The sequence below is a fragment of the Crocuta crocuta genome, unplaced genomic scaffold (genome assembly GCF_008692635.1).
Source record: "Crocuta crocuta isolate KB4526 unplaced genomic scaffold, BGI_CrCroc_1.0 scaffold153, whole genome shotgun sequence".
Taxonomy (NCBI): domain Eukaryota; kingdom Metazoa; phylum Chordata; class Mammalia; order Carnivora; family Hyaenidae; genus Crocuta; species Crocuta crocuta.
In genome coordinates, this window is record NW_027529525.1 from 1,144,455 (window position 1) to 1,159,078 (window position 14,624).

Consider the following 14,624-nt stretch of genomic DNA (forward strand, 5'->3'; position numbering starts at 1 on the left):
TGTAGCTGAGTGGTCCCTGGTGGTGGCCGGATGCCTTTCCGGGTGTCTCCAAGTGCTCAGGCTGTGAGAGCCTTGCAGCTGCCACATTTTATGTATCATAACTACATACTTGCTGAAATTAAGAAGCCTTAGAATTTTTTATTAAATTCAAATTTAAATATTTAATATGATTTAAATTTTTTAAAAAAGCCTTCCTAGTTGTGATCTTCAAAGGAGAAGATGCAGGGTTTTAAATGTCCCAAATGGTATAAAGATGTCATAAAAGGAAAAAAAAAAAAGAGAGAGAAATATAACTCCCAAAATACAGTTTTGAGGAAAGACTGCATGGGGAATCCTTCCAGGATGATGGAAATTCATTAATCAGAGAGTTGAGATGCAGGGAAATAACTGTTTGACCACTTATAGAAGTATTTCAGAGTAAACCATAAATCTGGTGTACATGATATTCAGAAGGGGATGGGATCGTTGATGTTTGCTGGATTCTTACACTGAAAGCCACCTTCATTTCTTTTAACTTTCTTGACCAAGTTTGGCTCTAGTTCTTAATATAAAACATTCATATAATGGAATACACCATTGGGTATTAGGTGCAAACAAGTGAGAGCAACTAGTTTGGTTCTCTTCTGGCCTTACTTTCCTTTAAGTAAATATTTACTTTCATTTCAGTATTACACTTCCTGGTCAGCCAACTGAAGCATTCTCTCTGGATGCTCTGTCTAACCAGGAAATGTGTAGACAGTGCTCACATACTGAGGGGTCTTCTCCAGATTTCAAGGAGACTGCTCAGAATTAGTTTATGAGGCTATCAAGCAAGGACTATGTTTGCCTGGCAATTTCAGGGCCGGAGCAGAGGTCCCAAAGGTTAAGTAACTGAGCGTGCTGACCTTTATTGATAATGACTTTTAGTTAAGAAAGCATTGGTTACCACCGTTTTAGACAATTAAGTGGCAGACATCAGTTCACTTATATTTGACTCTTGTTTTCATAAAGTGATACTTTGTATGTTTAAACAACTAGTCACACAAAGTCTTGTAAGAAAAGAATGGGTCATCCATACAATCCATAAATATTCACCTGGCTTACATTATGTCCCAGGCACTGTGAGACTTGCTGCAAATACAAGGATTAAATTTTTTAAAGATCTCTGACCTCAAGAAGTTTATAGCTAGTGGGAAACAAATATGCAAAAAAAAAAAAAAAATAACCTGGATAGCTCATTTGTCTCCGAAACATCACTGAAACACATCAGAGCATCACTGGAAGAATGGGTATAAAGCTGTAACTGTCAGAATTTCCCTTAAGGAAACTTGGAAAGAACAGCGAACTTTGATGAAACCACTTGAAATGGGCAGTGAGGTGGCCTAGGAGACTTAGGTCATGCAAGTGCCTTCTAGAGGTTGGTCAGGTTAACTATGGGGATTTTGTTTTGCCGGGTGGGGCATGCAGACTGGAGAGGAGCTGTCTTGCCATTTCCTTGTCTCTTCCCCACATGAAATTTGGACAGATATTTCAAGAACAGTCTTTTGACGAGGACTTCTCCAGAGATTCATGTGTCTCCATCTAAGTATTATGATCTGATAAGATAATGTAAAGAGGCTTGAGCAGAGCAAACTTGCCTGTGGAGTAGAAGGATTACTTCTCGGCAAGGCTTCTCACAAGAAGTTTCTTCTGTGTGTAAGCTTGAATAGTTACTCTCAGTTTCTGGGGGTAAGATTTTCCAGAAAACATAAATGCCTTATGAGTCAACACAGAGACATAAGAGCACATCCTCTAACTGGATTATAAAAGGACTCCTAGAAGAAGAGGAGAGTGGGAAGCAGCAAAAGGAGTTTGATTTTAAACTGTAGATGATGAAGAGCTCCAGGAGAATTGTGAGCATGCCTGGACTGTTGAGCAGGACAGTGGGAATGGGAGTTGAGTGGGACAAGGCTAGAGGGGAAGCAGAGAAGTGTCCCAGAAGACTGATGGTACAGAGAAGAATTTGGAGGCTATAGGGCTACTCAGAAATGTGAACAGTTAGACTTTGGTAATTGATTAAACATACAAGGAAGAGGAGGGTGGCTAAGGATGCCTCTTGAGCAGCTGGGTGGATATGTGGTATCGTAGGGTGCTTTGTTTACACTTACCCACTCAAGTTAGTTCTCTTCTCATATTTCTTAATTGGAATGTATGTATATTTGAGGAGGAAAGGGAAATCATCTTGTTTCAACTCCTGCTTTAAAATAGGGGCAGAGATGAAAGCTGAGGGATGTGGCATTTTCACTAAGTCAACAATAATTGTTCCTGGGCTGTGTCACAATGAAGGGCAACATTCTTTTTTTTTTTTTTTAATATATTTTTTAAATATTTCTAGGAGAGAGAAGGAGACAGTGTGAGCAGGGGAGGGTCAGAGAGAGAGAGGGAGATAAGGACTCTGAAATAGGCTCCAGGCTCCGAGCTGGCAGTCAGCACAGAGCCCGATGCAGGGCTTGAACCCACGAACCGAGAGATCATGACCTAAGCGAAAGTCGGACGCTTAACCGACTAAGCCACCCAGACGTGAAGGACAACATTCTTACAAAGGATCCAGAGTCATCACCCAAGAAATGTTCTCCATATTGTCAATCTAGGTTTAAAGTGAAATAAAGACAGACAGATAAGGAAGAAAAGAAAGACAGATAAGGAAGAAAAAGGGGATAGGAGGTGGGAGAGAGCAAAGATGGATAAATGGAAATAAAAGGAAGGAAGAGAGGCAGGCAGGAAGGAAGGGAGGGAAGGAGAGGGATGAAGGTTTTGATAGAAAAATTAGATCATGTGAAAGCTAAGAAATAAACAACCAAAAGAAAGGAGGAAGAAATGAGCAAACCCAAGTTCATCCCCTGAGAGGTTGGTTTAAAAGAAGGTTAAGTGTTTCCATATGAAACACTGCCTTTAGCAGATTAAGCACACCCAGAAGAAAGAGAGAGTGAGAGAGAGGCATGAGCTTAATACTACTGTGTTTCTTTAAGAATAAGAACTCCCTGAGGTCAGGAATTATGCATTTCATCAAGCAAAATTAAAAGTTTACCTCCTTCTGTATGTGTTATAAAGGATTGTATTTTGTTTTAAACCCTTCAGATAACCTACTATAGAAGGATATTACATTTAAACATTCAGTTTCCCAGAGAATCCTTGGTAAAATATATAAATACACTTTACTCATAATGAAAGTATACAAATCCTCATGACTTAGTGGTAATAAAAAAAAATCTGACTCAATATTGGTGAGCCCTTTATTTCCCCTTTCACATTATATTATAGGCTGGGCTTTTGAAATCTTTATCCAATAGTTTTATTATTGAGTGTGTTATTTGTCAAATAGTTTTATTATTGAGCTTGCTATTTGTCAAATAGTTTTGTTAAGGAGTTTTATTATGGGGAGAAACATACCTGTTCTTGTTCTTTTCACTGCTTTAGCAGTAAATTTCCTCAGTATCTTCTTTCAGTGCATAGGAAATTTGACTGCTCACCCATCCATCAGTAATAAAAGGAAACCCAAATGTGAAGGACATAGGAATACTCAGAGAAAAGATAATATCTATGAAGTTTGCCTGAGGAAGTCCAAGATCTATTCCAGGTTTAAAAGCACATAAATGAGGCTGAATGAACGCTTTGTATATTTCAGGGGACAGTTTCTAAACAGTGAGCTCTGTAAAAGCTCAGGTTGACTTCAGCTAGCTCAGTTAACTGTTGTCAACCTTTGTCAAGTGCTCATGAGGTCAGTGGGTTGGTCTTTTCCAGGCTAGCTATTGTGGCTCCCTAGCCACAGTATGTGCCTTAAATTTCTCTCGTATACATCTTGCCTCTCATCCTACAGGGGATCAGAGAGAAAAAGGCAAGATTGCCCAGGTGATGGCTAGAGAAAAACAACATAAAATCATTGATTAGAGCTAGATCAGTGTACTTAACAAAGCACTACTGCCCATGGGAAATGTGGCTATAAATACATGCAGGACCACCTTGCTTATGGAAGAGAAGGTATGAAAACATGTAACAATAGCTAACGTGTTCACTCTGTGCCAGGTATTGGGCTGAGGGCTCTCAATATGCTTTTAATTTGATCCTTGGGTCAACCCTTTGAGAGACTATTATTGTCTCCATTTTTATATAAATGTAAATTTTACTTTGAGAGAGTGCTCTAGTTATTTATTACTGCATAATGAATTACCCCAATACTTAAAACAACAAACATTTGTTATCTCACAATTTCCGTGGGCCAGGAATTTGGCAGTGGCTTAGCTGGGAGGTTCTAGCTCCAGGTCTCTCATGAGATTTTGATCAAGGTGGTATCTGAAAGCTTGACTGGGCCTGGTAGATCTACTTCTAAGTTCACTCATGTGGCTGTTGGCTAAGTACGTCTCAGTTTCCTACCATGTGGGCCTTCCCATGGCATGTCAGGGTAGCTGGCTGCCCTTAGAATGAAGGATCCAAGAGAGCAGCCAAATAGGAAGTCACAGACCCTTTTATGACCTTGCTTCAGAAGTGATATTTCAACACTTGGCTGTATTGTAATGCTCACACAAACCAGCCCTGATACAGTGTGAGAGGCATTACACAAGGACATGAATACTAGAAGCAGAGATCCTTGGGGACCATCTTAGAAGCTGGCTACCAAAGAAGTTAAGAAACTTGCTCAGAGTTCTACAGAGTTAAAGTTCACACTCAGGCAACATGACTCCAGAACTGATGCTCTTAAACTCCAAATCATTCTGCTGGTTTTGATCAAGTATAAAATTAATGTGGCCATATTAGCATAAAGTTACAATTTCCCACGTATATGCCTATATTGTAATTTAATGGCTGCTGATCCCTGATGCCAAGTGTTCTGAGGAAAAGCACCTGCTGCTGTTACCTCCATTCCTGTATAAAGCTGTAGACAATGACATCCAGTTTGTGCTGATATCCTACCCTGTGGACTGGTCTTATTAAGTATCTTTAGTAGTAGTAGTAGGTCTGGATTTGCTCCCTGCACTCAATTACACTTACTTTTTTTCTAATGCGTGTCATATTTTATATGATCTTCCCAGAACAATCCAGTAAGTACTAGAACTTGGAAATCCAAACCTTTTGACTTTTAGCCTTCCCTGAGTCTGCTGATTTCCATCTGTAGCTATTTTAAAGAAATGCTTTGGTGGGAATTTTTGTAAGTGAATGATTAATCATTGCCTTATAGTTTGATACTAATTCCCTTTCATCGTTGTAAATCAATTATCTTGTAAATATGTTTACCTTTAGTCTTCATAGTTCCATTATGACCTATCTAAAAAGGGGTGTGTCTCTCAATTTGAGGGTAAACTAAAACCAGAAAATCAGAACTTCTGAGTTAGCTGGTTTTTTTTGGCCATGTACTATATTTGCAGCTTTATACTTCAAAATTGTAACTTCCTATGAAGTTTTTTAAACTCAATGATAAAGCATTTGCTTTAGTTACCTGTATACATTAAGTGTACGTTTCTTCATTATTTGGTTCACTGGAGAAGCAAGTAGACCCGTGAGCTGGGGTAACATATTTCAGCATCTAAGGGCCAAGAAGCAGAGGTATTTCCAAGCAGAGCCAAAGCCAGCAGGGACTTTGTTCCTGGTGTCCTGAGGACTATGGTGGCTCAGGATGTATAATGAAAGAAGAGGGGGCTGGAAGCGTACTAAGTGGGGACTACCCCATTTCCCTTCCCTGACTTCACACTGGGTACCTCAGGAACTGGTCTGGTGGGCCCTGTGGCCTTAACACGGTCTCTGTGGGGCTGAGACCTCTTTTTATTTTCCTCAGTTGTTGTAAAGCTCTACCTGCTCAGGCTTAGGGTCACAAATTTCATGAATGTCTTTTATCCTCTGCTGTTTTCCTTTATTTTTTTATTTTCAGGCAGGAAACTTTTATAAGATTTAAAACCAGAGCTAAGGTCCTGTGATGGCCAGATGCAGGATTTGTTAACTCACCAGCACGTATTGAATGCTTATGCATGTCAGGTGCTACTGCAGGTATAGGGGATCTGGCTCCCTGTGGACTTTTACTCCCATGGGGTGGGCAGGTAGTTGCAAGCACATGAGTAATCTCAGACCATAATAGTGCTAGGACAAAAATTAAGTGTGATAGAGAAGATGGAGGGACACAGAAAAGGAGTTTCTTTTTATTTATGAATGTGGAAGATCTTAATTCCATTTTAAAAATATGTCTCTGACTCCTGAGTAGATAATGGAAGTGAGTGGGGGAAGCATTTGTGAGAGATGATGGCAGATGGGACAAGGTGGTAGTATTGGAGATTTAAAAAACAACAACAACAACAAAAAGAATATACTTTGTAGGTAAAACAACGTATGGTGGAGAGCAAAGTGAAGAAGCAGAGATAAGGATGACTCCTTGAATGGCTGTCTTCATAGTCAAAGTGGGAAAATTTCTCTTGCTCTCATGGCTCTATCTTTCCCACAAGAGCTAATCTACAGTGGTTCCTCTGAACTAATTCCTTTGTCCTACTGCATCCCCTTCAGGGATCAGGAGGCAGAAGTCAGGAAGGCCTTCTACATTGTGCACCTAACACATACTTGTCAACAGATGGTAATTCTCCAATTCAGGAAATATTTATGGAAAATCTTCTACATTCCAGGCACTTTGTTACTCACTAGAGATATAAAAATGATAGATGTGGCCCTTGTCCTAAACCAATTGACATCATAAAAGGAAGCATAAACATTAACTATAGTAACAAGGGCTAAATGTCCTTCTAGTAAATGATCAAAGTGCTATAGATGCACAAAAGGGCAATGATAAATGCTGCCCAGGGAAATCTGTACTGAAACCAACCAGGCATAATGGATTAATCATTAATGGGCCTAAATACAATCCTTCTAATACTGGAGCCACCAGACTGGCCCCCAGGCATATGGTTCACCTACAAGTTTAGTCCTCAGTGGTTTATGGCCCTTGATTCTGTATCAAACAGAATGTTTCTGGCTGCAAGTAACAGAGTACCCGACCCAAACTTGTTTAAACTATGGAGTGTTACTATTGTACTATTATTAGCATCTTACATAGTGTAGAAATAAGGCCGCTCTAGAGTCCGTTAATACAGTGGTCTAACAACATCCTCACAGGCCTGGCGTCTTCCTGTCTTTTCAGCTGCACCCTTCTCAGACAGTTGGCTTGTGTTGTCAAGCATGTCCTCTTGGGGTCAAGCACATCATTTGCTCACACAGTTATTTTGCAGGGCAGAAGATGATGCTGTTTTTCATTCATAGTCTGTTCTATCAGGGAGGAAAATCTTTTCCAGGAGTCCCCCAGCCCAGGGCAGACTTTTTCTCATGTCTCCTTGGCCAGATTTAAGTCACTTGTTCGTTCTAAACTAATCACTGGCTTGGGGAATGAATGTTGAGTTCTGGACTTTCTTTGGAGCTAGAGTAATCAAGACTCACCTTTCTGGGACAAGGAGGAAACTCCTTCCTTAACACATGGCAGGGGAAAGGTATTACCTAAGTTGAACTGGAAATTCCAAAAGAATGAAATGGCGGGGAGCAAGGTGTCTATGTAGGCATATCATAGATGTTATCGTTGCTTTCTTTTAATTCCATTGAAAGATTTAATTTGCCAACAAAAGAAAATAGATGTCAACTACTTTGGCCAGCTCTGAGCTCCAAAGAATCTAATCGTATAGCTCCCTTCCCCTCTTCTCATCTTTTCTCTTAACCGCCTGAGTTTATTGCAGAGCAGGGTATTTCCATGCTGTGTTTTTTATTCTGAATGCATGTTGACCCCAATTCTTGCTTTTGTTTTCATATCCAAAATGATTAAGGGTGGAGGAATTGTGTTTGAAATATTTAAGATACCAATCTGAGACAGTAGAGTGGATCAGAAACATCTGAGGAAAATTACTCTCAAGTTTTTCATTAAAAAACCCATACAAATTGTCAGATTTTATTCAATTCACAATGTGAAAAGGTAGCAGAAACAGTCCACAGAAAATGAAAAAAGCAATGTATTAAATTACATGGTAAACATTAGACCTGCAAAAGTTGACCCAGGAAGGTAGGATTTGAAATAACTAATGGCCATAGAAACAAAATACGGTAAGTAAATAAAAGCAAACAATAACCTCATAGCGTCTGGATTTGATGACTCAAATATTTGTTGTTAAATCTCCAGAGGGGGAGATTAATCTGCGTGGTAATGACCTGATGAAGATGAAAATGGTTTGGCTGTACTGGAACTCACATCTAGGACCCAGAATCAATGAGTTCTTGGAAAGCCAGGAAATCCCTATGCTCCCCACCTACTCCCTTGCCTGCTTTCCTAGTGGACTCTAATGTGTCCCCTCTCTCTCAGCTCCTAACATCCCCTCTCCAAGCTCATTCTTAGGTGACATCTGGCCTTCCTATTTTAATGAGGCCATCAGAAGAGACTGCCCTCTGTTCCCACCAGCCCCTCTGAGCATTCACCTGCACTTGCCCCTCCCAGGGTGCTGAGTGAACTTTCCTGGCACCTGCCTGAGGCCAGATCCACCTTTGGGCACCTGTTTTGCCCCTTTTTCTTTGCCTAGAAATAGGGCTTCAGTTATTTCTTCTGCCCTCTGCATCCTTATTTTCTTCTCTCTAATTGTGTTGTACCTCTCAGATGAGAAAAGAAGAGAAGAGAAGGGAAAGGAAAGGAAGGGAAGGGAAGAGAAGAGAAAAATCCTTTCTGGATGCCACGTCCCTGCCAATCACCATCTCCACACCCCTCCAGTCCCTTTCCCTACTCTCTTTACCACAGAACTCCTCAAACACCTTTGTGTTGTCTCTGTCACAGTTCCTCTCCCCAGGCTGTCTTAAACCCACTGCAACAAGGCTTACCCTTAACCTTACCCTGCCACTAACGCAACCCAGTTCTCCTCAAGGTCCCTAACCTGTGTGCTGCTAACGGCAGAACCCCTTCTCCTTCTGTGTCTCACTCTCCTGTCAGTTAGTCATCCTTCTCCACCTCCCCCTGGGTTTCCACTCTTCTCCTGGTGTTCTTTCTACCTCACCACATGCCCCCTCCATTCTCCTTAGAAGTTTGTCTTCCTGTTTGACTTCTAACCTTGAACCAACCAGGGCTCCATCCTAGAACTCCTTCCTTCCTTCCACTAGGTGATTTCATATACACCATGGCTTTAAACACCGTCTGTAACCTGACAAAGTCCCAATTGCTAGACCAGACCTCTTTCAGGAACTCCTTGTGCATATATATGAGCAAGCCTCTCCATTTGGATGTTATTGGCTTCTCAAAGCAACATTTCCCCGAAGTCCCCCTAAACCTGTCCCTCCCCTAGTGCACCTCTTCTCAGCAGGTAGCAATTCCATTTCTCCAGTTGCCGAGGCCAAAATCCATGCAGTTTTCTACTCCCACTTTTATTCAACCTCTAGTTGGTTAGCAAACCCTATCACTTCTATCATCATGTTCTTTCAGAATTTGTATCTCATCACCTCCAGTCCTACCACCCTGGTCCAAGATGCCATCACCTTTCACCTGAATTTTTACAACAAAATCTCCTTATTGTTTTTTCTTTAACTTTTTTACAGGGAATTCTCATCACAACAGATAAAGTGACTGTGGTAGACAGAACTCTAAAATGATTCCTTAAATGTCCCCCCCCTTCTCCCATATACTAGCCTCTGGGATAGATTACAACGGATTTAATTCTGGGGATTAGGTTATGTTCTATGGCACAGTCCACTTCAAGAAAGGGAGATTATCTAGGTTGGCCTGACCTGATCACATGAGCCCTTAAAAAAACAAAAAACAAAAAACAAAAAAAAAACAACGCAGAGTTTTTCTGGCTGCTCACAGAAAGGGTAGTCGGAGGTTTGAGGCACAAAAAGGATTTTTCACACCATTGCTGATTTGGAGGGCCCACGTGACAAGGGATGTGAGAGGACTCTAGGAGGTGAGAGCAGTGCTTGGCTGGGAGCCAGCAAGGAAGCAGTGACATCACTCCTACAATCGTGTAAAACTGAATTCTGCCAACAACCTGCATGATCTTGGAAGCAGCTTCCTCCCCTCCCTCAGAGAAAGCCTCCAGATGAGGGCTCAGCCTGGCTAATGCCCGGATCTTTGCTTCGTGAGACCACGAGCAGTGAATCCAGCCATGCCCTCCCCGCCACCGCCCCTCCAGAATTTAACCCACAGAACCCTGAGCTAATATGCGGGTGTTGTATTAAGTCACTATGTTTGTGTCATTTGTTATGCACCAATAGAAAACTGATACAGTGACCATTTTTAAAGAGAGGCCTGATCACATTCTCCTCTCTCAGACCAGTTGGATGACTCTCCATCTTTCAGAGTAAACACCGGAAATAGGGATGCCGCAGAGCCTGTGTGACCTGAGCCTCTCTGCCTCTGAGTTCCTCCCCTGCTCCCTCCTCGAGGCTTATGCACCTTTCCTGTCTCAGAGGTTCTGTACTTGCAGATCTTCTTTTGCCATGATTCCTCTTTCCTGGGACTGTCTGTTGCATATCCCCTTCCCTCCTTTAGGTCTCTGCTAAAATGCCACCTTATCCTTGGGGCCTCCCTCACCAAATGACTGAATACAGTGCTCTCCCCAAACCTGACTCTCCTTTTCCCCTTCCTTGCTTTAATTTCTCCATGGCATCTATCACCACCTCACGTATGGCATTATGTACTTACTCTTTGTTCCTATGTCCCCCTGTTTGAATGTAAGCTTCCTGGGAGTAAGAGTTTTTCATGTTTTGTTCACTCCTATATCTCAAATGCCCATAACATCAAGGAACAATGTGTTTGTATTAGTTTCCACAGGCTGCCATAACAAATTACCACAAGCTGCATGGCTTAAAACAACAGAAACTTATCATCTTATGGTTATGAATTCTAGACGTCTGAAAGCAAGGTGTTGGTAGGGCCATGCTCATTCTGAAGGCACACGGGAAGAAGTCTTCCTTGCCTTTCTCAAGACTTCCAGTGGTTATTGGCAGCCTTTGGTGTTCCCTGGCTTGTTGCTGGAATACTCTGATTTCTGCTTTCATCTTCACATGGCCTTCTTCTGTCCACCTCCACATGACCCTCTCAGTCTTCCAGGTCAGCAATAGTATGTTTTCACATGGCCTTCTTACAAGGACACCAGTCATTGGATTTAGGGTGTGCCCTCATTTCAACTAACTGCATCTGCAAAGACCCTATTTCCAAATAGTTACATTCTGAGGTTCCAGGTGAACATGACTTTAGGGATGACACTTTTCAGCCCAGTACAGCCTGGAAAATATTTGGCGAATTGACGGAATAATCTTGAAACTCATGCAAAAAAACATATTTTTTGATTAACATTTTAATGTTGCTCTAATTCTGATGAAAATACTTACGTTCATAAATATGGAGTCAAGCCATCCATTTGGAGAGTACAGTGCTATCAGCTGTTTGATGAAGATAAAATAAACCCATCCTTGCAGCTTACTTATAGTCTAGTTAAGACAAGACTGTTCAGATTACATATTTAAATAATGGTATAAAATTACTTAATTAACTGGAAAAACATACGGTGCAGAAAGTAAGCACTGAAGAAGATAAGGAGGGAGAAATGAGTGCTGTGTAAGTAGTAAAAGATCGATCCAGAGGCATGAGGAGGGATGGTGAGAAAAATGAAGGCCACCCGTGTGGATTGTTTGAGACGTTGGCTAATAAATACAGGGAGAGAAGTAAGGAGATAGCTGCAAGGCCAGGTAAGTGTTTTTATGATGGCTACACCTGTGCATGCTTAAGTACAGGGCAGAAGAAACCACTGAAGAGACACTGAGGGAGAAGAGATGAAAACAAAGTCCCTTAGGGTAAAGAAGACAAGGATTAGAGGCCCAGGGCAGGCTGACTTCTTCCTCTAAATGCTGAGGAAAGGGTCAGTCAAGGAGTGGTCAGAGGGGGATAGCACAGACGTGGGAAGCATCATAGGGAAGAAGTCCCTTAGAGTGGCTTTTGCTATAAAGGAAAAATTGTTATATCTTTTCATTGGCTAAATTCATACTTTTTTGAAAATGGGTACTGCAGGACCTGATTTATTTAGGGTTGTGTTATGTTCTAAATCTAGTAAACATGAAAAAAAAAAGGAAGAAAAGAGGCTTGTCATTAAGTTCCTACTTTTCTGATTCCTTTTTATGAGTCCAGGGAAAAGATGATGAGTTTCTGGATGTACCACGCAAAAATAAATGATGGTTCAACCCCCTTTCCAGGAAGTCATAAAGTTGCCACTTTTAGTAATAGTCCAGAGGGAAAATTCTGGGATTTTCAGAAAGAATTGGCCCTCCTTTGATGTTGGACCACTAGGATAAATTATGTTCTAATGTAACCTACCAACTCCTCAAGTTCAAATTACATTACCAACTTATCTATCTGGATTCAACGCAAACATTGAATTTGAACACTTCTGTAATGTATCTATACCAATTCACAAAAACTGCCAGCACCATCTGACACGTGCAACCACCCTCCCAAATACTTAAGGTGTTCAGAAGGCTTTGGAGCTATATTGCCTAGCTCAAGTGTAGCTTTGGCACTTGGTAGCTTTGTAACTAAGGTAACTTTGGGACTTGAATCTGCTTACTATCTATGCTTGTCTTCACCTCAGTTTCCTTACCTATAAAACTGAGGTGAGAAGTGTACAATGCCTAGAAGAGCCCAGCACACTGCAATAACTCTGTAAAGCATTTGTAGTTCTTATTCTTTATATATTTTTAACTCACGTATTCTTTTAACAGTGCCAGAGGTGCTATAATACTAACACTTGTCTCACAGAACGCAGGGAAGGGGAATTATTGTGGCAGTTTTGTTTTCCAGTGATCATTTTTCCTTATATCCTGGAAGACAAACACTTATCACAGAGTGGTCTTGTTGATTATGCCCATAAATCTTTCTGGAAAGTTCTTCAGCAATTCAGTATTTAAATAAAGTATCTTAAATAAAGACCTGTAAGAGGTAAAAAAGGAAGTCTTAGGGATATTTGAGGGCAAGAACATTCCAGGCATAGTGTACAGCAAATTCAGAGTCCTTGAGGTGGTAAGTGGGCTAATGTATCTAGAGAGCAGCCAGGAGGCCAGTGTAGATAGAGAGGAGTGATATGGAGGTTGTGGGGGGAGGATGAGGTGAGGCTGGAGTCATGACAGCCTGCCTCCTACTAAGTTGTTCCCTTTATCCCAAACCATTGCTATTCTGGGAAATATGAATATTGCCATTTAGTTGGCCTTTCAGAGTAAACTTTTGAAAATACAGTGATTATATATCTAAAAGCTTTGTTCATCTGACAATCTGATCTTACAGTAAATGCATGGAGGGTGCACTCCCAGGTTCTACGGGCTCCAGCTCAGCAGCCATGCATTTATCAGATATCACTTTGTGTACCTGGGATGTTTCTCTTATGAGGTGAATCTGGCAATTGTGATGATAGTCTCATGCTTCTCGTATTTAGTAATCAGAGAAACATCATGCTTCACAAATTCTCCAAGTCACCAAGTCAGTGTTTTCCCTCCATGCTATAAACTGCTGACTCCCACTATGGATGTTAGGGATGGCATGAGACTTGTTGAAGGGAGAAAGTGATGTTCATTAGCACTTCGCAAGTAATTAGATTGTGTTATCCTAGATGTTTTCTCAACGTGTCGCTCATATGCTGTCTTACTAGGATCATTGGGGGTATGAACATAATGAAACTTATTACTTTAAGTAGTATTTTATCATAGGTAAAGTCCGAATCTCTGCCCCACTGCTAGGTACTTGAGAGGAAAGACTTCTTTATTCATGTTTGTATCCTTGTTGCCTAGCACCTGCTTGAAACAAAACAACACAATAAGTAGTATAGCATACTATAAGAGACTCTTAAATGTAGAGAACAAACTGAGGGTTGATGGGGGTGGGGCGTGAGAGGGAGGAATGGGTGATGGGTATTGAGGAGGGCACTTACTGCAATGAGCCCTGAGTATTGTATGTAGGTGATGAATTGTGGGAATCTACCTCCTAAAACCAACAGCTAAAATATTAGCTAACTTGACTATAAATTATATGTATATATAATTTATATAGACACACACACAAACACACACTAGTGTAGCACATCTGGAAGGCTCCCTAAATTCTAAATCCTAAGCTAAGCATTTTATATACATTATCTCATTTAATCATGGCTCCTCCCCATGAGCTATATAATGCTATATTCTTGTTTTATAATAGACTGGAAAGTTGAGGTTTTGAAAGATTCAGTAAATTTCCCAATGCCTCAGTGCAAGAATTGGACCTAGGCTGACATCCAAGCTCTCTGATTTCAAAGACACCAGGGATCCAACACTTTATTGGTATTTGTTGGATCTATTCACATGGGTGGTAGCCCACATATGCTACTGGATAATACAGGGTATGAAGGGCCTTCCAGTCAATGTCTTCTTCTGCTGCTTCATTTTGCTTCCTCTGTCCCTATGTCAGGGCTGCTATTTTGCTGTGGCAAATTCTAAAGTAACACTCATTTTATTTCTTTAGCATCAATACAAAATGTTAACTGATTACCATATGGAACACAAGAACTCTATAACCAGATATCTTTTTTCTGTGTTTTAACAACTTAATGAGTTTCTGAGCCGTGAAGAGCACATTTCTTTTAGTTGCATCGCATTAG

At 41.0% G+C, this 14,624-nt stretch overlaps 1 protein-coding gene across 1 annotated transcript in view; it reads left to right on the forward strand.

The window, feature by feature from the left end:
* DPP4 (dipeptidyl peptidase 4) overlaps positions 1-14,624 on the forward strand; it is a 76,643-nt gene that overhangs the window by 951 nt on the left and 61,068 nt on the right. The gene's annotated exons all lie outside the window — the stretch shown is intronic.